This window comes from Pan paniscus, chromosome 19 (assembly GCF_029289425.2).
Source record: "Pan paniscus chromosome 19, NHGRI_mPanPan1-v2.0_pri, whole genome shotgun sequence".
Classification (NCBI taxonomy): domain Eukaryota; kingdom Metazoa; phylum Chordata; class Mammalia; order Primates; family Hominidae; genus Pan; species Pan paniscus.
Genome location: NC_073268.2, coordinates 95,652,508 through 95,678,495, shown reverse-complemented (window position 1 = coordinate 95,678,495; position 25,988 = coordinate 95,652,508). Strand labels below are relative to the sequence as shown.

Sequence of the window (25,988 nt, the reverse complement as noted above, 5' to 3'; positions counted from 1 at the left end):
GGAAGGCAGCCAGGCAGCAGAGAAGTATGTACTGTGTCGTTTCACTTATATAAACTCCAGAAAAGGCAAACTCATGTACAGGGACAGACAGCAAGGCAGTGGTTGCCTGGGGGTGGGGAATACAGGGAGAGGGAGGAGGAGGAGGAGGGCTCATCAGGGCAGGAGGAAACTTTGGGGGTGATGGATATGTTCCCTATCCTGATGGTGGTGATGGTTTCACGGGCATATCTGCATGTCATAGCGCATAAACTGTACCCTTTAACCATGGGAGGTGCGCCATATGCCAGTCACACCTCAATCACGCCCTTTAAACACACACACATGCTGCCTTCCCCAGTCCCTGAGTACACAGGGCAGGAGTCCTGCCCTTGGGGCGCTTCGTGGTGGGGCCCCCCCTCCTTGAGCTTGGCTGGCAGTGAGTGTGCCCAAAGTGGGAGCTCCAGATGGTTCTCCTCGAGGGATGGGGCGGGGGGCGGGGCTGCCTTCTAAGGGTGAGTTCAGAGGTGGGAGAACCTCAGTGACATGGGAAAGGCGTCTGCAGGCACCAAGGGCTGCCTGTGAGTGGAGGGTCGGCAGGGCCCTTACTTCCAGAAGTGCCGAAGCACCTTGGCCATCCTGGACACAAGAGAAGCAGGTCCCGAGAAAATCCTCAGCAGAGACAGAGGACTGAGGTGGTGCTAGGCACCAGGGTGAGCTGCTCCCTTCGCTCGGCTCTGGATTTAGTTCGGACTTGCTGGTCTCTGAGAGGGCTCTGTGGTCGCTGTTGGACTTGAGTCTCCAGATTCCACCAAACCCCCTGCCCTGGAGCTCCTCCCTGTCTTTCTGGCTGCCTGGCAACTGGAGGCCTCTCTGTGATGGAGGACTTTCTGGAATGATGGAACTTAGTAGGGTGAGGGCTGCCTCCCTCCCTTCCCCAGCCTCCCTCCCTTCCCCAGCCTCCCCTGCAGCTAAGGCCAGCCATGTGGCCCGGACTTGGCCAGGCAGGTGTGTCCATGGCAGACCCTGATCCGGGAGCTGACGGGTCTCGGGGAAGGAGATGAGGCCTCCCCTCTCTAGGAAGCTGTACTGGGGTGGTTGAAGCGTCACCCTTCTTGGTGTAGAAGTGGTAGATTAAGTTTTCTAGGACTACCGTAACAAACTGCAACAAACCTAGTGGCTTAAAACACAGAAGTTCATTATCTTGCCGTTCTGGAGGTCAGAAGTCCGACACTGGCCTCTCTGGGCTAAAATGCAGAAAGGCTGCATTCCCTTCTGGAGTGTCAAAGGTGCGGTCTGTTTCCGGGCCTCTTCTAGTCTCTGGAGGCTGCTTGCGCTCCTTGGCTCCCAGCTCCCTCTTCCTTCTTCAAGATGGAAGCCCTCACCCTGCGGAGCCAGCAGCACAGCTCTCTCCGACCCACCTCCATCATCACATTGTCTCTGACACCGACTCTCCTGCCTCCTCCACTTTTTTTTTTTTTTTTTTTTTAGAGACAGAGTTTAGCTCTTGTTGCTCAGGCTGGAGTGCAGTGGTGCAGTCTCGGCTGACTGCAATCCCCATCTCCTGGGTTCAAGCGATTCTCCTGCCTCAGCCTCCTAAGTAGCTGGGATTGCAGGTGTGGGCCACCATGCCTGGCTAATTTTTTATTTATTTATTTTTTAGTAGAGACGGCGTTTCACCATGTTGGCCAGGCTGGTCTCAAACTCCTGACCTCCAGTAATCCACCCCGCCTTGGCCTCCCAAAGTGCTGGGATTACAGGTCTGAGCCACTGCGCCCAGTCTCCTCTTCCACTTTTAAGGACCCTGTGGTTACGTTGGGCCACCTGGATCATCCAGGATCACCTCCTATCTCAAGGTCACCAATGAGCAACCCCAATCCCATCTGGAACCTTCCTTCCTCCTTGCCGTGTAACCTAACATAGTCACAGGTTCCAGGGGTTAGGACGTGGACATTTTGGGGCCAGTATTCTACCTCCCTCCTGTGGGGTATCTCAAACTCAGCGCCCAGGCTGTGGGCAGCAGTGGGCATGGTGGTGTTCTTGAACCAGTTTTTTGGTAGTTTTGGTTGCTTCTAGAAGTTCAGCCTTGACCCCATACCTTGCTCTGCGTCTATCAAGTCCTCAGTTTCTTCATCTGTAGATGGGGATGAGCACACCTGCAGAGGTCAGGGAAGGATCCTGAGTGGAGGCAGTCTCTTCTTCAGCCGGGAAGGATTCTGCTGGGGCAGTAACAGGGCTGGGACAGGTTTCTGGCTCCCCGGTCAGGTGTGCATGAGTGTAGGGGAGGGAGCTGAGGGTCTGGGCTGGGGCAGGGCAGTGGGGAGGCCAGGAGGGCACTGAGGACAGGGCGTGGTAGAGATGGGGCCTGTGGCTGATGGGGAGTGGCAGCTGGGGAAGGGGAGGAGCGGAGGCTCTGCCAGGTTTGCAGAACAGGAACCATTGTGGCTGTGTTGGAATAAAGACATTAGTAGAAGAAACAGGTATATCATGGGCCCCTCAAAATCCATATGGTGCCATCCTAACTCCCAGGACCTCTGCGTGTGACCATGTTTGGAGAGAGGATCTTTGAAGAGGTGATTCAGGTGAAATGAGGTGGTGGGATGGGCCCCAATCCAACCTGACTGGTGTCCTCAGTGGAAGAGGGAATGTAGAATGCAGGCCACATGGGGACGGCTGTGGAGGACACAGGGAGGGGATGGCCAGCTGAGAGCAAGGAGAGAGGCCTCCGAAGGAAGCCGTCCTGCTGACATCTCCATCTTGGACATCTGGCCTCAAGATCTGCGGGAGAATGAATGTTTACATCCACAGTCTGCGGTCCTCTGAGACGGTGGCCTGAGCCAACTCAGACCTGGGGGAGGGAGAGCAGTGGTGGTCTGGCCCTGTGAGAGGGAGAGGCCACCTCCCAGCCCCACCTCCTCTGGCTGAGTCTCGGGGAGGCAGGGAGAGCCCAGGGAGAGTGCAGGGTACAGGGCTGCCACTCTCCGTGACAGATGCTTCTCCAAGAGCAGGTTGGAACTGGAAGGAGGGGGCTCGGTCCTGCCACCCCCCACCCCATCAGGCTCCACGGGCAGGCGGTCTGAAGGTGTGCCAAGATGTGAGTCTGGCTGGCGGTGGTGACCAGCAGCTGCTGCCTTTGTGGGTGGTGACTGGGTTAGCCTGTGTATACCTAGTAACATGTGCATGGCTGAAGAGAAACCCACAGAGAGTCTCCAGGAGGAGAATGAGAATGAAAGGACACCTTAGAAAATCCCTGCTTTCGAAAGATCTTGAACTAAGGAGAATGAAATTTACATTAAGGGTGAATTCAAAGACACGCACAGTTCAGGGTCTGAGAGGTCTGAGATTAGCTTGCCGTCTTCTCTACAGCCTGTCCGTTATCCTTCTCCCCGGATTCGGGTGTCTCTTAAGCGGTGTCATGAACACACGCTCGATCTTGTATGATGTGTGTGTCTTCACACGGGTGAGAGCAGCCACCAGCAGCTGCTGCCTTTGTGGGTGGTGACTGGGTTAGCCTGTGTACACCTAGTAACATGTGCTAGCAGTGCTAGCAGCAAGCTGCCCGTAGAGGCTGCATCCCACACAGCCATGTGCCCCTGAGTCCTGCAGGCACACATGAACATTTAGTGACATGCACGACTCCCGCACTTGGTTTCTGAAGGACACTGGGTTATGCCCCGATGAAACTGACATTGACCCGACAGTCATCACTGAGAAGTTCATGGACACGTGTACAGGTCAGAATTTGCCATCCAGGCACTCAGTGTATTGCAAACTCTAACAACAAAAGCCACCCAACGTGATTCAGTGAAGTCTCACCTCTGCCTGTTGGTAGAGACGTGCTTTTACTATGGTTATTTAATATCTGCACCTTGAAAATGTGTAGATTCAGGATGGCCCCCTCACTGGGTATCGTTGGCTTTGCAGGGTTGCGCAGGGCTCCATTCCTGCTCAACGGTTTCCCCCAGCTTGGATCAAGCCCTTCGGTGCTGGGTTTCAGCTTTGGGATAATACAAAGTGAAGGACAGGCTGGGCGTGGTGGCTCACACCTGTAATTCCAGCACTTTGGGAGGCCGAGGCGGGCGGATCACCTGAGGTCAGGAGTTCGAGACCCGCCTGGCCAGCATGGTGAAACCACATCTCTACTAAAAATAGAAAAATAAGCCGGGTGTGGTGGCACGTGCCTGTAGTCCCAGCTACTTGGGAGGCTGAGGCAGGAGAGTCACTTGAACCTAGGAGGTGGAGGTTGCAGTGAGCTGAGATTGTGCCACTGCACTCCTGCCTGGGCAACAGAATGAGACTCCATCTCAAAAAAAAAAAAAAAAGTTGTATTAACTTTAACAGGAGTAAGAGAAGTACCCCATTGATGTCTGGATGTCCCCAGGAACGGTGTAGAAGAAACCAGCCTGAAATGAGATCGGGTGTGATGTGGCAGCTAAGGATGTCACAGTGGACAGCCTGGGTCCCAAGGGCAGGAATGATAACCCTTTTCTGCCGTTTGCCCTGCTGTGGAGGGTGGAGCCAGGTTCTGGGACCGTTGAGGAACCCCCAGAGAATCATGTGGGGTTCCAGGAGGGCATCAGGGTGTGGAGGGGGTCACCTGAGAAATACCTACAGGACGGCAGGTGCACATGTGTGCATGTGCGTGTGTGCATGTCCGTGTATGTGCACATGTGTGTGCATGTGCGTGTGTGCATGTCCGTGTGTGCATGTGTGCATGTGTGTGCGTGTGTGCATGTGCGTATGTGTGCATGTGCGTGTGTGCACGCGTGTGCGCATGTCCGTGTGTGTGCATGTGTGTGCGTGTGTGTATGTGCGTGTGTGTGCATGTCCGTGTGTGCATGTGTGTGCGTGTGCGCATGTGTGTATGTGTGCATGCGCGTGTGTGCACACGTGTGTGCATGTCGGTGTGTATGTGCGTATGTGTGCATGCGCGTGTGTGCACACGTGTGTGCATGTCGGTGTGTATGTGCGTATGTGTGCATGCGCGTGTGTGCATGCGCGTGTGTGCACACGCGTGTGCATGTCCTGTGTGTGCATGTGTGCACGTGTGTGCATGTGCGCATGTGTGCATGTGCGTGTATGTCCGTGTGTGTGCATGTCTGTGTGTGTGCGTGTGTGTATGTACGTATGTGTGCATGTGCGTGTGTGCGTGTGTGCGCATATGCGTATGTGTGCGTGTGTGTGCACGCACGTGTGTGCATGTGCGTATGTGTGCATGTGCGTGTGTGCGCGTGTGGTGGGCTTGGGCTCCAGGGTGCGGGAAGCAGCCACGATTGCTGTTTTTGTTATTTTTCGTTACTCCAGAAGGTAGGTCTGAACTCCAACCTGGACGACGGCCAGAGGAGAATTTGGTTGCTGTTGAAAAGGATGTTTTCCAGTAGAGGAGGCTCCCCCAGGGCTGGAGGAGGGGAGATGGTGAATGGCTTGTCCCTGGAGTGCTCCCTGGGTGACACCCTGTCCGTCCGGGACGTGGAGGAGATCAGAGGATTGCTGGAGTCCACCTGCCCTGGAGCCTGCCTGAGTCCCTTCACAAGCCCTTTGTAGTGGGTTGAGCTGCCCCCCATCCCCTGTTCATGTCCACCTAGAACTTCAGAGCCTGCCTTATTTGGACACAGTACCTTTGTAGGTATAGTTAGTTAAGATGAAGTCATACAGGATCAGGGTGGCCCTAATTCCAACGACTGCTGCCCTTGTACAAAGAAGGGCAGAGGAGAAGGCTGCGTGAAGACAGAGGCGGATGTCAGAGAGACGCAGCCACAAGCCCCAGAGTACCTGGGATTGCCCCTGGCCCCCAGGAACGAGGAGGGAAGCACGGGAGGGAGTCCCCCTGGAGCCTTTTGAGAGAGCCCGGCCCCGCTGACACCTTGATTTCAAACACCTGGCCTCCAGAACGGCGAGAGAATAAGTTTCTGTGTTTCCAGCCTCTGGTTTTGTGGGACTTTGTTGTGGCAGCCCCAGGACCTGAATCCATGCTTTTGTGCTGGCCCTGGGCAGTCTCTGCACCTCCTAAAAGAGAAGACGCTGTCGAGCTTCTACCCTCCTGGAGTGCTAAAGAGCTTACAATCAAATGGAAAATTGGTGCTATTTTTCACGATGCCACGTCCTCTGCCTCTTCCTTTGAAAAGTATTTGATGCTTATAGCCAACGTCTTAGCATCCACAAACATATTAATATGATTATGGTTTCGACTGAACTGTGAAAAATGCACGTGTCTTTCTTGCCCTGTTGCCTCCATCTCCTTCCTGGGAGCAGAAACCCCGACTGGGCGGGTGTGATCTCCCAGTTCCATTTCCCGGCTTCCTCTGCCTGGGTCTCTCTAGTTCCTCCTGCTGCTCCCCGTCTCTCCCAGGCCTGCTGAGCCTAGTTTTCATTTGCCTCTTGCTGAGGGAGATGCAGGATATTGAGAGGAAAGACTTCATTAACATTCAGACGCTTTGCCTACACAATTGTAAACACCTGGATCTTGGGAAGCACAGAGAAATCAGATTGATTTTTCCAGCGCGCATCCAGATGTTTCTCATCACGTGGACACCCCCGTCTCTTCTCCATCCTCCGGAAAATCCATTTGTCCAGACGGATGTGCACTCCGCCGGCTTATGCAGCCTGCCTCTCCTTTCTGTTCATGACTTTTGCTGAGATTCGGCTGAGCACATCCACACAAAAGGGACAAGGACTCTACTTCTGCAGAACAAGCTGAGCACGGCCCTCCTTCCCCCAGGACTGCCTGGAGTTGCCTAGCAATCTGACACTATTCTGCCTGAGCAGACACACGGCTTGGATGGATTTTTCCTATTTTTAATTTGTTTTCTGGGTGGTATTATTGTGCAATCACAGGCTGAGCTCAGAGATACGGCTCACGTCCCACTCAAGACAAGGAGATGGAAGACGGGGTAGAACCTGTGGGCCCCTGAGTGGACTGCGGCGCCTGTTCCCGGAGACACTGGCCACTGCCCCGGCTGCAGAAATTGACGGTGCCTCAGAAAACCTTTGCTATTTCCACTCGTGCGTTTTTTAGGCTATCGCCGCTCCCCAAACACAGCTGTGTCATCAAGCAGCACAAAAAGAGTAAATCCTTGTGGTGTGGACGTGGGACCCCGAACTACCTGGACTTCCCTCTGACATTTCCCATCCACGTGGGAGGAGAGACGGACGGCGTGCAAGTGGTTCATCCTCCTCTGGAGAAGATAAATGTCAGAACTGAAAGCCACTGGGCACTGATATGGAGTCGCACACTCTTAAATAAAATATCAAGCCTGGAGGTGCACATGTGACATCGCAGATGCGCCTGCTGCTCCCTGCATGTGACACAAGAGGCGGCGGGGCAGTGGGGCTGGCGCAGTAGGCAGCATCCCAGGCCGGGACCCAGCGCTGCTGGCGAGCCACGGGACATTCTGGGCCTCAGTGTTCTCATCTGTGATATGGGGGGACTGTGCAACATGACCTCTGAAGTTGCTTTCAGCTCAAAATGCGGGGATGACTTCCACGACAGTGAGACCACTGGGGGGATGAGCTCACTGGGGAGAAAAATAGGGTCACCTGGGAAAATGGGACGCTGGTGTTTAGGGAGAAGCAGAGAAAGACAGGTGGAGATGCTGACGTGCAACCTCGGGAGAGAAGAGTGGGAGATGGTGCTGTGGTGCAGGATAAAGTCGAGGTTTCTAGAAAGGGACTTGGCCACGGGGCCACCTGCAGTAAAGGATCAAGTAAACCAAGGAGGGAGTGCAGGCCTGGCTGTTTGTGATTCAGCCTTCCCTGGTGACCCCAGAGAGCCATTTCCCTGGGGTGTCCGTGGGTGTGGACGTGGAGGTGGGGATGCTTGTGATCGAGGGAAGGCGAGGATGGAAGGGGAACGAGGGGAGAGAGGAGCATCTAGGGGTGCTTCTGGAAGGATGGGGAAGACCAGATAAGGTTTTTAGGCTGGTAGGCTAAGACCCCCCCCCCATCCCCAGAGCAGGAAAGACAGAAGAGGATGGAGCAAGAGAGAGCTGGATGGAGGGAGAAAACGGAAGAAGAATTTGAAAGGGAGCAGGAAGACAAGATGAAACTAGAAGGAGGCGTGCAGGGAGAAAGCTGCTCCCATCTGAAGGCTCTAGCTTCGAGGTGAAACTGTGCCACCATCTGCCAGGAAAAAAGGGTCAGGTGAAAGAGGGATGATAAACCTTGGGACTGAAGTGAAGAGCGGAGAGCCAGCCGGCGGACACAGCTGAGGCTGAGGCTGGGTGTGTGAGGGCTGAACACCTCTCTTCCAGCTATGGGACAGAGCACAGCCCGGCCCCGTGACATCATCATTTAAGTTAGCTGGTTGGCGTCTCTGACCTCCAAGGTCTCCTTGTGACCTACATTCCATGGATCCCGGACAGGTGCACAACCCCTGAGAGCCCACAGAGTATAAATGTTTGCACATCTGCCCCACGTGTTTCGTGAAACAGTAGTGGGGGGTTTGATCATACGTTCCCTCAGGTCGTGTGGGGCTCTCCCTAAGTGGTATTTATTGATGCAGGACTGCACAGGGTCCCACAGCGTGCTTGGATGGTGGCCCGAAGGGGAGATCCGACACATACAACAGTGGTAGCAGGCCTGGCAGTAGTGGGGAAGTAGTAACATGTGTGTGTGTGTGTGTGTGTGTTTGTATAGAGAGAGACAGAGAGATCCATTCTTTTTTTTTTTTTTTTCTTGAGATGGAGTCTTGCTCTGTCACCCAAGCTGGAGTGCAGTAGTGTGATCTTGGCTCACTGCAATCTCCACCTCCCGGGTTCAAGTGACTCTCCTGCCTCAGCCTCCTGAGTAGCTGGGATTATAGGTGCCCTCCACTTCGCCCGGCTAATTTTTGTATTTTTAGTAGAGAGGGGGTTTCGCCATGTTGGCCAGGCTGGTCTTGAGCTCCTGACCTCAGGTGGTCCACCTGCCTCGGCCTCCCAAAGTGCTAGGAATACAGGCGTGAGCCACCGTGCCCGGCCGAGAGATCCATTCTTAACAAGGAGGTTACGACTACATAGAGTAACCTTATAATTTACTCTGTTGGACTGAGAGAGCAAGCAAGGCAGCCAATGGCGGTGACATCAGCTCTTCAACGGGCCGTCGGTGCTGGCCATCTGTGGACCTCACAAGAACGTCAAAGACCAGCAAGGAAAAAGCAGGCCCCTGATCTCTTGCTTTCCTCGATCCTTCTACAGTTGCATCTTCACCTCCTTTCTATCTGTGGATGTGTCCAGTGCTGAATATGAAAGTGGGGCCATGATGTCCTTTCTGTCTGTGATGATTTGGGTCTGCTACCCTTAGACGGAGGAGCCTGGGAGAAAAGAATGTGAAACTCTGGAACCGCAGCTGCCCCACGCTTTACAAGAGCCCCTTTTAGGGAGTTCGTGGGCAAGGCATGAGGGGTCCTGGGGAACCAAGGGCCTCCTCGGCTGGGGCTTCTTGCAGGTTGGTGGGCTGATGTGTGTTTTCTGTTTCTTTGTTCCCTGTGGCCACCTCCTGTTGCTAAGAGTAGATTAAAGTAAATGCTTCTGTGGGGCGAAATGAGGGTCTTCAGCTTACACAGGTGGCAGTGCGTGGAAAGGAAAACAGGCACTCCACTGCAACATGGCCCGAGCCGGCCGGGCACAGAGGGGAGCAGGGGCCAGGCTCACCTGGTACTGAAAGGGTGGTACAATGGCAGGAGGCATCTTGGTAATGACAGCCCTCTACATGTCTGAGCCCTAGGCAGCTGGACATGCCACCACCCTGCTCTCATCTGGACTGGCAACCTCTTGCCCGGTACACAGCTGCCCTCCTGCCATCCCTCCTCTCCCACTATGTGGATCCCTGCCCACTTACTAGATCCTCTGTTTCTTCCATCCCTCATTGCCCTCTTTCATGCTTTACACCCTTGTTTTGTTGGAGCACGTCCTCTGGTAGCTGAGAGATGGTGTGTGGGAAATAATTTTGTCGAGATCTCGCATGTGCAAATGTCTTTGTTTTAATCTCACATTTGATTGTTAATTTTGTGAAGTGAGGGATTCCAGGCCAGAAATCACTTGCCATCAGCTTTTGAAGGCACGCTTTGTGATTGGTTAGCTGCCCTCTTTGTGTTGAGAATTCTGGAGCTATTCTCATTCCTGCTCTTTTTTATGGCACCTGGAAACTTGGGGAAACACTTTTTTTTTCTTCAGTGATTTACTTTTCAAGATAATGTGCCTTGATATGAATCCTTTCCATCGATTTTGTGGACAATTTGGAAACTTATTTCTGGAAAATATTTCTTAAGTCATTGATGATTTCCTTTCTTCTTCTCCTCCTCCTCCTTCTCTCTGGGGGCCCTATGGGGGTGGGGGTTAGAATTCCTTTTGTGTTGAGCCTCGTGAATTGATCATCTAGTTTTTTTTCATCCCCTCTTTCTTCTTTTTCTCCTCTTTGCCTTTTTGCTTTGCCTTCTGGGGCATTCCCTTACTTTTCTCTTCCAGCCTGTCTGTTGAGATGTTTTGTTTCTGCTCTCATGCTTTTAACTTCCCAGCTTTTTTGTTCTCTAAATGTTCTCCTTAAAATAGCACCCTGCTCTTGGTTCATGGATGCGGTATCTCCTCTGATCTCTGGGAGGATATTAAATACTGCTATTTCTGATGTTTTCTCCTCCCTGCCTAATATCTGTTTCCTCGAAGTCGGCCCCGCTCTGTTGCATGTTTTGGCGGCTCTTTCTCATGAAGGCTTTCTGCAGGTGTCTGGTCATCCTTGGCTTTTTACTCACCTTAGGGGGGCTGCAAAGCTGGTTGGCAGCTCCGAGCAGGGAGTGGGGCCTGTGCTTGGAAGCAGCAAAGCTCTATCTTCAGGTTTCCCCTCTGGGTGCTGGTGAGATTCCCCAGAGGAGATTCTTCAGGCCTCCTGCCAGGAGGGTGGAGGTCAGGATGCTGACAGGTGCTGTGAGGGAAAAGGGGGGCTCTCCGTGCAGGATGCCCCTCTGTCCGCAGTGTCTGGCGGCCCCCAGGCCACAGAGGCTGCTTCAGTGTCCCCAGGGAATAAACCTCCAGAGGGGCTATCCGAGGATCTCCAGGCTTCCCCAGGTCTTGGGCCCCACGCCTTCTGAGTCTTCGGGGGATTCCATTGTCAGCCTTCCCTGCCTCTGGGCTGAGACTCAGCTCCGTGAGGGCGGGCCGCCACTTCTCCTGTGCCTCCCCGCTGCCCACAGCCGGCTACTGTTCTCTTTTCTCCTATTCTCCAGGTCGTTGGGGTTTATGCCTTTTTAAAGTTATTCTTATTTGAGATGGAAGTCTCACTCTTGTTTTCCAGGCTGGAGTAGTACAGTGGCGCGATCTCAGCTCACTGCAACCTCCACCTCCCGGATTCGAGTGATTCTCCTGCCTCAGCCTCCCAAGTAATTGGGATTACAGGCACCCACAACCACACCTGGCTAGTTTTGCTATTTTTAGTAGAGACGGCGTTTCACCATGTTGGCCAGGCTGGTCTCGAACTCCTGACCTCAGGTGATCCACCCACCTCAGCCTCCCAAAGTGCTGGGATTACAGGCTTGAGCCACCACGCCCAGCCCCTTTTTAAAATTTTCTCTTTGTAGTTTTAGTGGGATTTTTCAGAGGGCACGAAATTAGCTCTGTGCCTTCAGTCGTCCTGTTGGCCCCAAGCCCAGTCTCCCTGTGTTTCTCTCCTAATGATTATTACCAAGGACTCCCCAGTCCTCCCCATGTGCTCACTTTTTAAAAATTAAAGTTTCCAAATCAGAGGTTTTAAAAATTCTCTTAGATGACGTCCCCAAATGGAAAATCTCCCGGTTAGTGCTGGTATGTCCTGCTGGCCCTGACACTTACTCTCTTCCGGCCAGATCCCTGTCTACGACAGCTGAGCGTGAAGGGCAAACTCTCTGGGGCTGGTAATGAGGCCGGCCTGGCTGGGGCCTGTTCCCAAGGGGTGTCCTCACGTGCAGGCCCTGTGGCCAGTCCCAACCACAGAGGCCAATTTCAGTTTACCACCTGGGCGTCTGAGCAGGCCCACCGTGTCCTGAGTCCTTGGCTGGGACTGGTGGAACTTGGAACAAGATTTGGTGCTGTCTTCAGAGAGCTCTTCTAGAACGTCCCCAAGGAATGATTTACCGGGTCCTATGCTTTGCAGGGACCCCTCTTCCACTCGGGCACACAGCTCTGCCAGGTAAATGTGTCCCCACTTCACAGGCACATGCAGAACTCGCGTGGGGAGCTGAAGGGAGACAGAGATGGGCTCCAACCCCACTCTTTGAGAGGTTTCTGCGAGGAGGCTCCAAAGGGCAGTAGGGTCTGGACCAGAGAGGGAAAGACTCCCCAGGGAGAAGAAATGTGGGCAAGGGACAAGCGGGACCGACAGGGGGCGCTGCCGGCACAGCGAGGCAAGAGCCCTGCCTGCAGGGAGACAGGTGCCTGCCAGGCAGTGGCTGGGCCCAGCCGGGAGTTGGAGGCCACGAAAGCCTGGACCATCTGACAGCAGAGAACCAAGAGGCCCAATTAGGACTTTAGAGCTGGAATGCACCATTTCAAATCCGGTGGCAGGGGAAAGTTCAGTCAACCAGGCAGCTGCCTTGCTCGTAGACACGGCATTTATCTGGTGGTTAGCTGTGGGGCTGTTTAGCTGTATGCTTGGAATTGTATAACACGATTCCCACCGGCCAAGACAGATCAATGACCCAGACAGGCTGGAGGGCCAGAAATTAAAAGCATGACACTCATAAGTGGGCAGCGGCCACTGCCTTGGCCACCGTCTTGGCCACCGTCTTTGCTGCCCTGCAGGGGGGCCAGCCAGCAGCCCAGAGCCCCTACTACCGAGAAGCTCCAAATCCATACTCCTCCCTTCCTGGCCTCTGGGTCTTCCAGGCTCCTACCAAACCCCAGATTCCATGATGTGCTTTTCACCTCACACACAAAAGCAGGACAGTCAGGTGCGAGGAGGAGGCTAATTGTTCCAGGAGCAGGCTTCAGGAGCAAAAGTGACACGGGGACGGGTTTGGATCTGTTTGTGTGTAATTTGGAAATGTCCTTCGATGGTGCAGGCTCGTTTCTCCAGCCTGATTGCTGCACCAGAATGTCTTTTGTTTTGGAAATGATTACTCAGCCTCCTGCCTAAACCTGTTTGGGACCGTCCAGACCTTCTTGCCCACTTCTGGTGTTGTGTGCCAGTGGTGGGCCGACCCCAGCAATAGATCTCTCCTGCCTTTCCAGAGGGTCCCCACTCCACTGTGTCCTCAGCCTCTGCTCTCCTGCTCCCTCTGCACCAAGGATAGAGACCCTCCCAGAACTCACACCAGGCCCCTTACCCTAGATGCTGGGGGAGGCTGGGACTGGGGACAGGAGCTACCTGATCTTTTGATTTTAGGGAAATCCTAAGCTGACCGCCCACAGTCCTTCCTCTCCAGCCAGGCACAGGTGGAAATGTTTAAATGGGTTGGGTTGGCCAATCTGGACTAACTGCACGGAGTGGGCCCCATCCCTTCCTTTCCAGTGGTCCTCCAGGAAGTCAGGGCACCCGGGCCTAGTGAGGGGGTTTGGAGTGTGTGGGCAACTCAAAGGCATGGCATGGCATGCGGGGTGGGGTGGCATTCGTCCCTGATGCTTGGTGACCACGTCCCATTGCTGGGGATCCCTGGGCCTGGCAAAGAAAAATGGCCCCCAGGGACAGCGAGGCACAAGGGCAGGGGTCCTGTTAAGGGTCACCTGGGCTGATCCGCCCCCAAGATACCTTGGAGGTGGGGAGGGGCAGCGGGCTTGGGGCTGCCCTTGAAGGGACCAGGGCAGCACTGGGTTCTGGGATCTTCCGTGTGTACCCCACCTCTTCTGTGCCCCTGCCCCGAGGAGTTGGCGCTGAAGGCTGCAGGGTGCTGACCGCCGAAGCCCACCCGGTCATGGCTCTCCCCGCTCCGCCGCCCTCCCCGGCCGCGCGACAGCCAGAGCCCCCTCCCATGCCGCGCGCTGCGCGCTCCGCCCGAGCTGCCACCGCCGCCCGCGCCGCCGCCGCGTGCTCCTGCTGCCGCCTCGCTCCAGCCGAACGAGCCAGAGGAACGAGAGAGAGAGAGAGAGAGAGAGAGAGAGAAGGAGGGCGGAGAGAGGAGGGAGGAGAGAGAGAGAGAGAGAGGAGGCGAGGGAAGAGCGAGCGCGGGGCTGCTCCGAAGCCAGCAGAACCTCCTAGGACAGCGGCCCCAGCCGGGCCCCAGCAGCTCGCGTGGTCGGAGGAGAAGCAGCTGCCACAGCTGCCGCCCGAGCCCGGCCTCGCGCGCCCCTTGCCGCCGGCTCGCCGGTGCCTGTGCGGCCCCAGGACGCCGCTGCCCGCTCGGCGGCCGGGATGCAGCCGGGGCATGGCCGCCGGCCCCCAGTCACCTGCCGCGGGGAGCGCTGAGCCCGTGAGTAGCCTGGCCTCGTCGCCCGCCTCGCTCTGCGGCGGTCATTCCCATCGGGCTGAGCTGGGGGAGGGGGGCATGGCCGCGGAGGGGCGCATGGGACCCCGCAGTGGGAGGCGGGCTGCTGAGCGCGGCCGGGGCTGACCCGAGGGCGCGTGGGGTGGGGTGGCGCCCTCGGGGTCAGGGGTCCCTGCGCGGGGTCGGGGTCCCTGGGTCCCTCCGGGGCTGGGGTCTGGACGCTCTGTCCGGCCGTGGGCCAGAGGGGCGATTTTGTGAATGGGAAGGCCCGGGGGTCGGGCTCCATGGAGACGCCAGGGAGTCCCGCGCGCTGCGTGGCGGTGGCAGTGGCGGTGGCGGTGGCGGTGGTGGTGGCTGTGGCGGCGGCGGCGGCGGCACAATGCCCGGCGCGGGGAACTCCCCGGCGGGGGGAGGCAGAGGCGCGCGGAGATCCCGGCCCCGCGGGGCGCGTCCGAGCAGGCAGCCGGAGCCCGCGCGGGTGGGAGAGAGGCTGGCGACCCGGCGGTGGTGCAACGTGCGTCTGTCGCGGCACCCAGGCCCGGAGAGAGCCCTGCCGGGGTCCTCTGAAAGGAGGGTCGCTGAGAGGTTGATGACCCAAAGGAGTTGTGGGGAGGAAGGGGCTGCCACAGCTCCCCAAATAGGAGCGGGGCCCGCAGCACCGCGGTGTGCGCGGGGGCCGAGCAGCGAGGGGCGAGCGGCGCGCAGGGCCCTACAGGGGGCGGGCTGGGGGCGCTCCGGGCCGAGTCCCCAAGCGCGATAGGAAGGCTGGAGCGGGAGCAGAGGCTGCCTCTCTGAAGCCTCGGCCACCCCCAGGGCCTCGAGCAGCGCGGCCGGGCTGGGGAAGCCGGGCACGTCCCTGGCCCAAACTTTCTGCCCTGGTGGCCCCGGGCGGTGGTGGGGCTCGCCCGGGGCGTCTGGGGCTCGCACCCTCGGGAAGGTGGTCTTCTGTGGCGTCTCGGGGTGGCGCGAGGCCAGTGGTCATTTTGGTGCTGGGGGTCGCAGCCTCCCTCCCCCGGACGCGGAGCCTCCCCTGGCGCGCAGCCCTGCAGTGTCGGTGCGGGGACCGAGACGCGGCGCCCCGCGTGGAGGGGCATTGGGAACCTGTCGGGTCCCCAAGCGGCCCTGGGATCCCTGGTCTCACGTAGGGTGGGGGTGGGATGTTCCCGGAGTCCACTGGTGGGGGCGGGGGCCCAGCGAGGTGGGGAGGAACTGCTGGACAACAGAGCTGCCTCCCCCTCCCCTTTCCGTTCCAGCTTTGGCGAGGTACCTGATTTATTTAATGATCACTTTTAAAAAGGAGTCCCGCGGAGCCGCTAGTCCCGACGCGCGAGACACCCCGCGGTGGAGGCTAAGGACAGAGACTCAAGGGATCCATCCCTGGGTTTAAGTCCCCCTTCCTGCCCCAGCTGGAGGTGAAGTCGCTTCTCGGGCGGCCAGGTTGCTAATTTCCTGCTCCAAATGCAGGCTGGACTCGGGGACGCCTTGGGCATGCACCCGGGCGCCCGGGGCACTTAGCGTGGAGCAGGTAGGAGGCTAATGGAGTGGGGTCGCCCGTAATGAGGTCTTTCAGCCGGAAGCCGGCTTCGGTTTTACTGGTCTGCAAAACATAATGGAAAAAAAAAGTATAAACATTGCGGCAGAACCTGCTCATTAAGTGTGCATCGCGGATTCGGGACGGATGTCTTAATTAGGCTGCGTTGATCACGGGGATATTACACTAATTAAAACCAGACCCTCCAGGTGAGCGAAAATTGTGAAGGGAGAGAGGGAGAAAAGTTGTCGAGAAGGCGCTGCCTGATGAAAGCCGGGTATGGGCCTCTTGCAGGGGCGCCCCAGGTCACTGAGCGCCGGCGGGGTGGGGGCGTGGGGGCGGCATGGCGGGGGCGGAGGAGGGGAGCCTTCTTAGAACCATCCCGGGGCGCCTTCCTTCTCCGCCTCCTGCGGACGAGGAGCTCCCTTTGGCCGAGGACCGAGGCTGGCCCCCCCGCCCCTCCCCCAGGACTGGAGGCCTTCCTGCGTGGGCGCCTCGCTCACCGCTCACCGCACACTCCTGGAAGCAACGCTTAACCCTTCATTTCCTGGCTGACAGCTTCTGGGAGGGCAAGGCTGTCCCCAGGAGGGAGACAGAGCGGGTGACGTGGGGACCACTGAAGGGGTTAAGGAGCAAGAAGCACGGTTGAAGGGACGCACCCAAGCCGAGACAGCCTGGGCCTGGCGAGGTGGCTGCGTGCGTGCGGCAGGGGTTGCCACTGGTGCTGGGCTGTTTGCGCTTGCACGGCTGGGGTTTTCTGGGGTGAGTTGTCCATTTCTAGCAGCTATCCACCCTTCTCCCCCCAAAGAAAAAAGGGAACCTGGGTGATTGCTTTGATCCACCTTCCTCAGGGGCCTGGGGCCTAGAGAGACCCGTGCCCACCCCGGGGACCTCGGGTCGCCTCTGGGTGCCAGGAGGAGCCAGGAGTCCAGGGAAGTCCCTAGGCTCCGCCCCTTACTCGGATGGGCCTTTGCGGCAAATGCTCCGCACCCAGTGACCTCGGTTGGGAGCCACAGCGGGGCTGGGAGTATTCACTGCCCTTCCGCAGGGATCAGAGGCGGATGTCGAGGGAAGGTGGCGGCATGGGCGGCCCCTGCCTCTGAGTGGCTCAGCAGGCACTCAGCGGGCGCCAGCACCAAGGACAGGGCCGGGGCCTCCACAGCCTGCCCTCCTCGCCCTCCCTCCTCTGACACGGTCCCAGGGCCGCTGGAGGCGCTGCGGGCGGCCGCCCTCAGGCTGCTGAGGACATGGGGAGGGCTCCCGAGGCTCATTCAAGAGCCAGAAAAGCCCAGGGCCTGCGAAGAGGTAATTACAGCAAGGAGGCCTCCTGGGTACCATTCCAGAGTGGGCCTTCTGTCCTGCGCCTGTCACTTACTCAACTTGGAGCGTGGCTGATGGCGCATCGGTGAAATGGAGAGATTATCGGGCTCTTTGGTGTCTAGGGATGAACTAAGCACTGTAGTGGCCAGAGAAAATGCCATCTTCCCTGGCTGGTTCAGCCCTGTTGCCTCTCCCCTGCAGCCTTCTTTGACAGCTCTCTCCCAGCCACATTCAGCCCTGGCCTAAGGCGCCTTCATACCGATGTGTGGCAGTTGGAGGTGCCTTGCTGCTGAGGACAGGGGCCCTGCTTGGTTTATCTGCCCCCTCCCCCATATACGCAGATGATGGTCTGACCCATGATGCCTGTGCAATTGGGAAGGAAGGAATGCATAAGTCACGCTCCTATCCCTCCCAGAAGCGCCAGAGTGGTGGTGGTGGGGGGTGGGGGGCAGTAAAGAGAGGAAAACATGTCAGTGGGCCAGAGCCACAGTGCTGAATGCGAAACTGCAATATTATTCTTCAGCCCTTGCAGGGTGGGGCTTCCCTCCTCTAGCCCAGCCCAGCCCAGAGCCTGCAAGTTTTGGTCGGTTGTCTCCCTGTGTTTATTTATTTCCACACTCCTGCTTGATTCTCTGTTATAAAGACAAATGGAACCTGACACGCAGCTGACATTTGGTGAGGAATTTTTTATTTTTAAACAAGTGAAGGGGAAAAAGCCATCTTGAAACTTTCTCCCCCTTCAACAGAGACCCGTTTCCTCAGGAACCTACCATTCCCTAAATCCCTGCCTGCCACAGGCCCCTGCTCCTGGCACAAGGCACCGGCTTTATAAACACATCCCGTTTGTACCTCCACCCTTTGATAAGCTGCAGCATCTCTCCACGCTCTTTCATAAAGCAGCGCGGTATTTTCACAGGCTCATGAAACATTCAGGCAGCCTCAACATCTTACTTTCTGCTGCCTCTCTGAAGCAGGCTGCTCCCTGAGCCATCCCTGTCCTCTATAACGTCCTGGGTCTATCTCCCTGTCTCCCTGTCCGTCTATCTCTTCCTCTCCCCGACTCTTTTTTCCTCCTGTGCTTTCTGAGTGGCACGGATGCTTAGTGTGTGATTGCCTCCTTATGTGACCCGTGAGTGTTGAGGACGGCTGTTGGTTAACAGTTGCATGGCGGGCATGCAAGGAGCATTGCACACATACATATGCTGTGCATACCCGGCTGGGCCTGTTCTGGGTTGGGGACCCACAGACAGACGAGTCACCTCCCTTCAAGAAATACCACGTGACACAGACTGATTTGGTGTATAAAATAGACATTTTTAAGTGCAATGCACTTAGTAAATTAGTTTGCTATCACAGTTTCTCCAACACATAGACTGACACCAAAACACGCCTTAGAGGGAGGCTGGAATAATAAAGAGTATAAAGTCTGTTAGTTTATTTGTAGCTCGGGGCGAGCTCACATTCTATCAGTTGCATTTTGAAAAGTGTGGCCAGGGTCTAGGTGGAAGGAGTCGTTCTGGATGCGTCTTGCCCGGGTACCACGGGAGTCCCCCTCTTGGCCTGGGAAAGGACCATCCACCATCTTTAATTTAGGGGCGTAGGGATGTGCTCCACTGTGTGATAGGACTCCTACAGAAATTACAAGTGCTAAGTGGACAAGTATGTTTTCTCCCAAAGCAAAGGCCACCTCATGGGTGCAGGGAGCTTGGTGTCATCAGGCCTCTGATCCTGGCCCTTACCTGTAAGACACGTGGGGGCCTTGACTGTTCTGGTCAGGCCCAGGCGTCCTTCTGGTTTCTTCCTGGTCTCTAGACAGACCAGCAGCTAGAGGTGGTCTCCTTGCCCCTCCTCTCCCTCCTCACTGCTGCTGCCCCTGCCAACTCACTGCACTCGAAACATTGACAAGACTGTGGTATCGAAGGCTCTGCAGTCAGGGGAAAGGGGGCAGAAGAACAAGGGATGGGGTGCTCTCCTCTGTGGGGAGTGTTCCTCTTGTGGGTAGAGAAAGCTGCGGCTTGGGGAAGCTTTTTAGAAGTGAAAATCAGTCTTCCTTGGATCCGTCTCCACTCCTTCCGTGTAGGTTGGGGCCAGGTCTCGTGGGTTCCACCTGAGAGGTGGGTTGTAACTTGCTGGCGTCAACTTGAGTTGGGGGTCCTTAGCCTCCGTGGTATCCTCGTAGGACCAAGAGCCAAGCACTTGCTACTGCAAGTTTTCTTTTAAGGTTTAATTATTTGTGCTCAGAACATATTCCCAGCAGAAAAAAGAAAGAGGAAGAATATCTGTATTTTTAGCAGGAATTTACTTGCTTATTGCTTTGGTTAGCGGCTGTGCTGAGAGCTTTCTCCCAAGACTCCAGAAGAACAGAGGCCTAGGCGGAGCAACCGCTCTGTACCTGGCCGTCTCCCTACTGGACCCACCGCTGGTCATCAGCTCTGTATGCGCAGGTCCCTGCTTGGCTGGCTGCTCCATATTTGGGGAGGTGAGCCCACCCTTCCTTGAACACTGGGCTGTGAGTGGAAGCCAGCTGGTGAGGAAGGTGGCCGGGTATGTCTATTTTAGCCCTTTTAGAAAATAATCCCATTTGCAGGCAAGGAAACTGCCTGAGCATAGAAAGCTGCCACAGCCAGCCCCTGAACAGTTTCAAGTCCTTGTTTGGGGGCCCAGTTGAGATCATAACATGTATCTTTTGTGCCAGAGAGGAGAATCCTGTGTGCCAAGGCATCTTGTCTTGCTCCAAAATTCTCCCTCCATCAAAACAAACAAACAAAGGTAACCCGGACCTCCAGATCAGATTCTCTTCTGCAGGGCCACCAATACAGTAGTGGAGGCAGTGTGCCACGCAAACCAAGGGCACATTCAGAGTTCTGCCCTTGAGCAGCCCGAACACCATGGACTGCAGTCCTTCTCATCCACGTCTCCTTGTCTATGACACCAGGTGAGACCCAGGGATGAAGATGGCAGGAATGGTGTCCCTGGAGTCCAGGTGCTTCTCCTGCCCTTGGTCTCATCCTGCAGTTCACATCCTTGGACACCAAGCAAATGCCGATTCCTGGGCCAGGCTCATGTCTCCGGATCGTTCGCTTTTAGGCAACGGTCATGAGAACATGGAGGAGCAGGCTATCCTCAGCAATGAGATTTTTGATGGAAAAATGGGAACCTCTTTTGGAGCCAAAGGACATAGGGTTTCCTTGTATTAGGAAGGTCCACAATTTGGAGAAAGATTTAAAGCAAGTACAAACACCCTGGTACCTTTAGAAATCATTTCTCACTAAACTTTCATAGCTCCAAACTCTTAATGCAAATTAGAGGTTTCTCTCCTGGATTACATCAAAAACGACTCCTATTTTTCTGGAACTTTTGAGGGCTGGGGGCTGGCTGAAGCTCCAGGGTCTGTTCCTAAGAGCTTCTGGGCACCTTGGAATCAAGCACCTGCTGGTGACCTCTTCTTCCCCACCGCACCCCAGCCCACCCCACTTTTTAAAAAGCAATGGCAAGAAGGGCTTTGTAGCTTTTTGTTTTCAGCAGTGAGGTGTGAGGATGACTTTTTAATGTATCACCTGGGAGAGCCGCACACACCGGTATGTCCCGAAATTACCCGTCACCTTGAGATCCGAGCAAAAAAAGGAAACCCAGAATATGCTTTAAACTGGGTCCGTGCACAGGCTCCTGATGGGCTCTGCAAAGCCTAATGACTTGGTGTTGACACCTGCCCTTCACCCTGGAGGTGTGGCTGAGTCTTCACTCAGTTTCCTTATTCATGGGAGGTTCTGAGGTTGTACATCTTGGCAGCTCCCCACTCCCATCAGCTGATTCTTACAAGAATCACCCTTTGCCCGTGGGCACACACAGTTACATGCACATTGAAATGGAAGTGACTTCTGAGCAAGGCAGTATGTCAGTTACCTTTCATGAGCTCTTACAGCCCATCAGGGCCGGCCGCACAACCTGTGGCTGTGGTGAGTGGATTCGGCCTGCACCTGCTGGCTGGTGGGCGGGCTCTGTGCAGGGACAGCCTGAGGCCAGAGCTGACCTCTGATGGTGGCAGGGTTGCCTGCAGCATACCGCTGGGGAGGGCGTGCACCCTTCCCAGCCTTGCCACCCAGGGCAGGCTCTGGAACCTCAGTTTCCCCTGCTGAGAAGCAGGGACTGCTGCGTGGATCAGGCAATCTATGTAAAGCCGCTGATGTGGTGAGCGGGACCCTTCCCTGGGGCTATCCACCTAGTAGAGGAACGAGCATGTTGCTAGGGTTAGGAAGGGTCAGGGTTAAGGAATGGATTCCAAACTGTTCCCTGTGGGTATAATTATGATGCTGCTTTAATAGAGCTCGCTTTAAAAGATAAACTTGCAGATGCAAGGATGGAAACAACCCTTAGCATGTCTCTATAGAGAGGTTGGGGTCTGAGGGGACCCTCACTCCCTTGGGTGGCCTGGAAGGGCTCCCTGGAGCAGCCCCCGGCAGCTCATGTCCTTAGGAACACCCCGAAGCCAGGCAGAAAGAAGTAAGGTCCTGTCTGTGGGGCCGTGGACTCGGTTGTTACCCTAGTCAGGCCATCCAGGGGATAAAAGGGCTCCTGCCTGTGCTGTGTCCCCTCAATGGGCCCAGTGTGCTCTCCCCATGCCTCCACTGCCAGCGGGGTGTCAAGAGTACCACAAGGAGGCTAGGGCAGGGTGTCTCACGCCTGTAATCCCAGCACTTTGGGAGGCCGAGGCAGGGAATCACCTGAGGTCAGGAGCTCAAGACCAGCCTGGTCAACATGGTGAAACCCCATCTATACTAAAAGTACAAAAAATTCACTGGGTATGATGGTGCACGCCTATAATCCCAGCTACTCAGGAGGCTGAGGCAGGAGAATCACTTGAACCTGGGAGGTGGAGGTTGCAGTGAGCCAAGATCATACTGCTGCACTCCAGTCTGGGCAACAGAGCAAGACTCCCCCTAAAAAAAAAAAAAAAAAAAAGAGTAGCTCAAGGAGAGAGGGGCACTGCAGCAGGTCCTCTTGCTTTTGCAAAGGGAGTGGCATTGGATCATCAGAGATGAGGCTCCAGACCATGCCAGTTGGATTTCCCATGAGGGAGAGGAAAGGAAGCAGGATCATGGCCTCCCTCCCCCAGCCCTTCCCGGGCTCCTCTGAGCCTATAGTTTGCTGCCACATCGCTTACCGCGCAGGCTGAGGGATTCCAGCTCACCCCTGCCTTCCGTGTGGATATGTTTTTGGATCTCAGTTCTCAACCCATGAAAAACCGAAGCACAGCTTTGCAAAGCCCATTAGAAAAAAAAAAACAAAGTGTGTGCTTTTATTCTTTCTAGAGTATTGACTATCATTGATGTCATGCCATTAGGCACAGCTGGGGGCCTCATGGCAGGGACAGGTGAAGTGGAACTAGAGACCCGAGGGGTTGCTTCCACAGGCTCCTTATAGACCTGGGACGGGGCGTGTGGTTCACCGGCCTCCCTGGCTGCGTGCCCCCAGCTGCTGGGGAGAAGACCGACAGTGGTTGATTGTGTTCCTCGCAGGGGTGCTATCCAAGGGTACATTATTCAAGTATTTTGGAATCTTAGCAGAAAAGAGAAGAAATTTAAGGTGAGAATTACTGTTGTCAGTGGCATAACATTATAATCAACACTCCCAGACAGCCAACGCTGTGTCGAGCTGTATCGTCCAGAAGTCTGTTTGATATCTTGACAGCTGGGAACCTTCAGCTGATGGCCAGAGGGCGGGAGGGAGAGCAGGTGGACGATGGCCTGTGTTTGATGGGGGAGCCTGTTACCCTTTTCCTTACCATTAAAGCCTTGTGACGTTGTCTGGGACAACTTTATAGGATGATTAAAGGCCGTCTTCCAGCGGGTACATTTTTCTTTCTCACTGGCAGATCTCATCCTAGGACAGCTGAGAAGGATACACCTAGAATCTGCATGCTTTTAACTCTATCGGCATCCCCGGGCCACGGACAGGAGACTTTCTGCAGATCTGCACTTTGTGTTGGAAAATACGTCTGCTTGTGTGTGTGCGTCGGCAGCATTGCCATAACCAGCATTCACTTTCCTGACTTGCCCAGGCTGCAGCATGCAAGATGAGTGTCGCATGGGTACCTCCTCGCCTCTTGGACTTTTAAAATAGAGCTGTCTCTCCAGAACAGACGGGCACAACTAAGGCCAGATCACTGATAACAGTATCAGTATCTACATGCTAAAGACACAGCCCGCCCCCTTCCCATGGGGTTCTTTCCTTGGCAGAAGTCACCAAGGAGACTGACTTTGGGAGAAGTAATTTCTCCCCCTTCCGGATATGTTTTGCTTAAAACCTAAGAAGAAAACTCACAAGACCAGACTAGGAAAATTTCAGCCCCCAAGGATAATTTTTCAGAAAGTAATGAGCACTGGAAAATGAGGGCTATAAAGGAAGTCTTTAGGTAATAATCATAACTATAATGTTCACCACTTTGAAGTGCATTAATATATACTAAAATTACAGAAAATATTAAGTCTGCTGCAGGGGAAGGGGGCGTGCTTTGGAGCTTGTGGCTAAACCTCCTGGACCAGCTCTATTCTCCCGGCCACAGCTGGGGCTATGTGGCCCCTGGCCTGTCCCTGCCCTCACAGAGACACCCACCCTAAGAGAGGATCCTGTGCCCCTAGCTGGGGTCCAGTTGCAGACACCGTGAATGCGGGATGGAGAAGCAGTATCCCCCGCAGCGGGCTCCTTTTGGGGCTGTGATGTTTTATAGCCTGGCAAGGGAATGCCAAGACTCCCTGAGGGTCTGGCTCACTTTATCAGGGTCCCACTGCTTGAGAGCAGGAGCCTGGGAGGCGAGGTGTGTAGACGCCCCAGCCGGGGCCCCTCGAGGCTGCAGTCGGGCTGAGGCATTCATTCCTCCGCAGGGGCCCCGGGGCGGGAGCAGCGGGAGCATGGCCATGTCGGCTGCATGCTTTCTCCTGCTGCCTGGCTCTCTCTGTTCCCCTCCTGAACCCCTTCTGCCTCTCCTGCGTTCCCCTTCCTCACTCCCCTCCTTCACCTTCAGAGCCAGCGGACTTCTCCAGGCTGCACGCAGGCGAGGGGCTGGCAATTGCAGGTCAAGCAGGCTCAGCTCGGAGCAGCGGGAGGAAAGATTTACGGTTCCTCCCCGCCCTGCTTGATGGACAATTAAAGCCGTGCACGGTTGGAGGAGAGCAGTGTCGTGAAGAGTCAGGATGGTCAGAATAAATCAGTCACCTCCACTTAGACGGCTGAGCTAGACTGCTTCCCTGGGCCTTCGAGGTGGGAGCCCCCTGGGGTGTGGATTTGAAGGTTCCTGAATGGACTGTTCAAGGGTTTGACATACTCTGAGCTCCATCAGAGTCAGAGCCTGAAGACCCCGGGGGTCTCCTCACAAATGGGGCATGTGCTGTAGGGAATTAAGGGAAAATTCTGGATAATGTGTTTAGAGGGCGTTTTGTCTCCATGGTACCTGGCATCTGCAAGAGCCTCAAACCTGAATGTTTGGAAGTCAGGATAGTGGACCCCCACCTGCAAGCAGAGCGTGTGCACACATGTGCTTGTGCACATGTATGTGTGCACAGGTGCGTGCATATCAGTGCACACATGTGCACATGTGTAGATTGTACATGCATGTGCCTGTGGGTAGAGTGTGCACGCAGGCATGCATGTGCATCCTGTATGTGTGCATGTGTGTGCATGTATGTGCACGTGCACAAGTGTGTTTCTGCATTGGTGTGTGTACCCACATGTACCTGTGTGTGTGCATGAGCATATGTGTGTCGTACATGTGTGAGCACATGTGTGTGTCATGTATGGGTACTGGGGCTTGCCTCTTGGACATCGCAGGCTCCACTTGTGTCTTTAAACACACACGCCCCTCTGCAAGGCTGCCGGGAGCTGGGCTTCTGAGCATCCGCCAAGCCCTGCGGCCGTCCTTCTTCATTTGTTCTGTGTGTTATTTCAGTACCTTGAAGACTCTGGCAATTTCCTCAAGGAAACTTTGTCTTTGTGGAAACGAGATGCCAGCACTCCTCGGCCCTCCCACTGGCTAATTGATGATATGATCCCGCGTGGGAGATTTGCCATTCCTGGAAACGCTCTTTATTTCCTGGGCCCCCCCGGCCCCCTGCCTGCCATCGTCTGATTTCTACGAGCTGCTGCACGTGAGGTGCAGGGCCAGGCATTTGCTGTGACTCAGCCCATGTGCCAGGCCTTTCATTAACTTGGATACTACAATTATGAGTGCCAAGAGACTGCGAGGGCCATTTAGGATTTTTCTCCCTTTAAGAAAATATTCCTTTTTCCCCAGCCAGGTAGCCCAGCCCTTTGCCTCTGCAGCTGTGGCCCAAGCACTCCTCAGCTCTCCCGGCACCAACCTGCAACAAACTCTTGTTGGGGGGCTGCGGCTCCTCCATGGTTCTGTCGGAGGTGCTCAGCGGGTGGTCAAGGCAGCCTGACCTTGGGAGCTGCAGGATGTGGCCTGCTGCGGCGGCTTCACGGTCACGGCACGAATAGCAGCATGCGTGCTTTTGTGCCTGTGTGAGCACATGCACACCCCATCGGCACACGCGAGGATGACCTTTGGCACAGAACACATGCTGCTGTGGCCTGCACAGAGAAGGGCTGACCCCAGGACAGCGGCTCCCATTCGCCTCCACCAAGGCCAGCTGGACTCTTCAAGGGACCCTGAGAATCTCCGAGTGTGGGCAGTCGGGTCGTGTCATGCGGGGGTGGAGTTGCATGGGTCTCCTGTGCACCTACACACGCGTGCTGGCCAGCATATTAGTATGTTCGCAGGGGTAGCCTGACCCTCTTCCCCCA

At 55.7% G+C, this 25,988-nt stretch overlaps 1 protein-coding gene across 2 annotated transcripts in view; it reads left to right on the top strand.

The window, feature by feature from the left end:
* The first annotated feature begins 14,046 nt into the window (after positions 1-14,046).
* RBFOX3 (RNA binding fox-1 homolog 3) overlaps positions 14,047-25,988 on the top strand; it is a 528,100-nt gene continuing 516,158 nt past the window's right edge. The window contains exon 1 of one of the 2 annotated variants that reach the window (XM_063599441.1): positions 14,047-14,323. The gene's annotated coding sequence lies outside the window, so the exon portion shown is untranslated. The remainder of the gene's footprint in view (positions 14,324-25,988) is intronic. The other variant, XM_034943026.3, reaches the window with a different exon arrangement.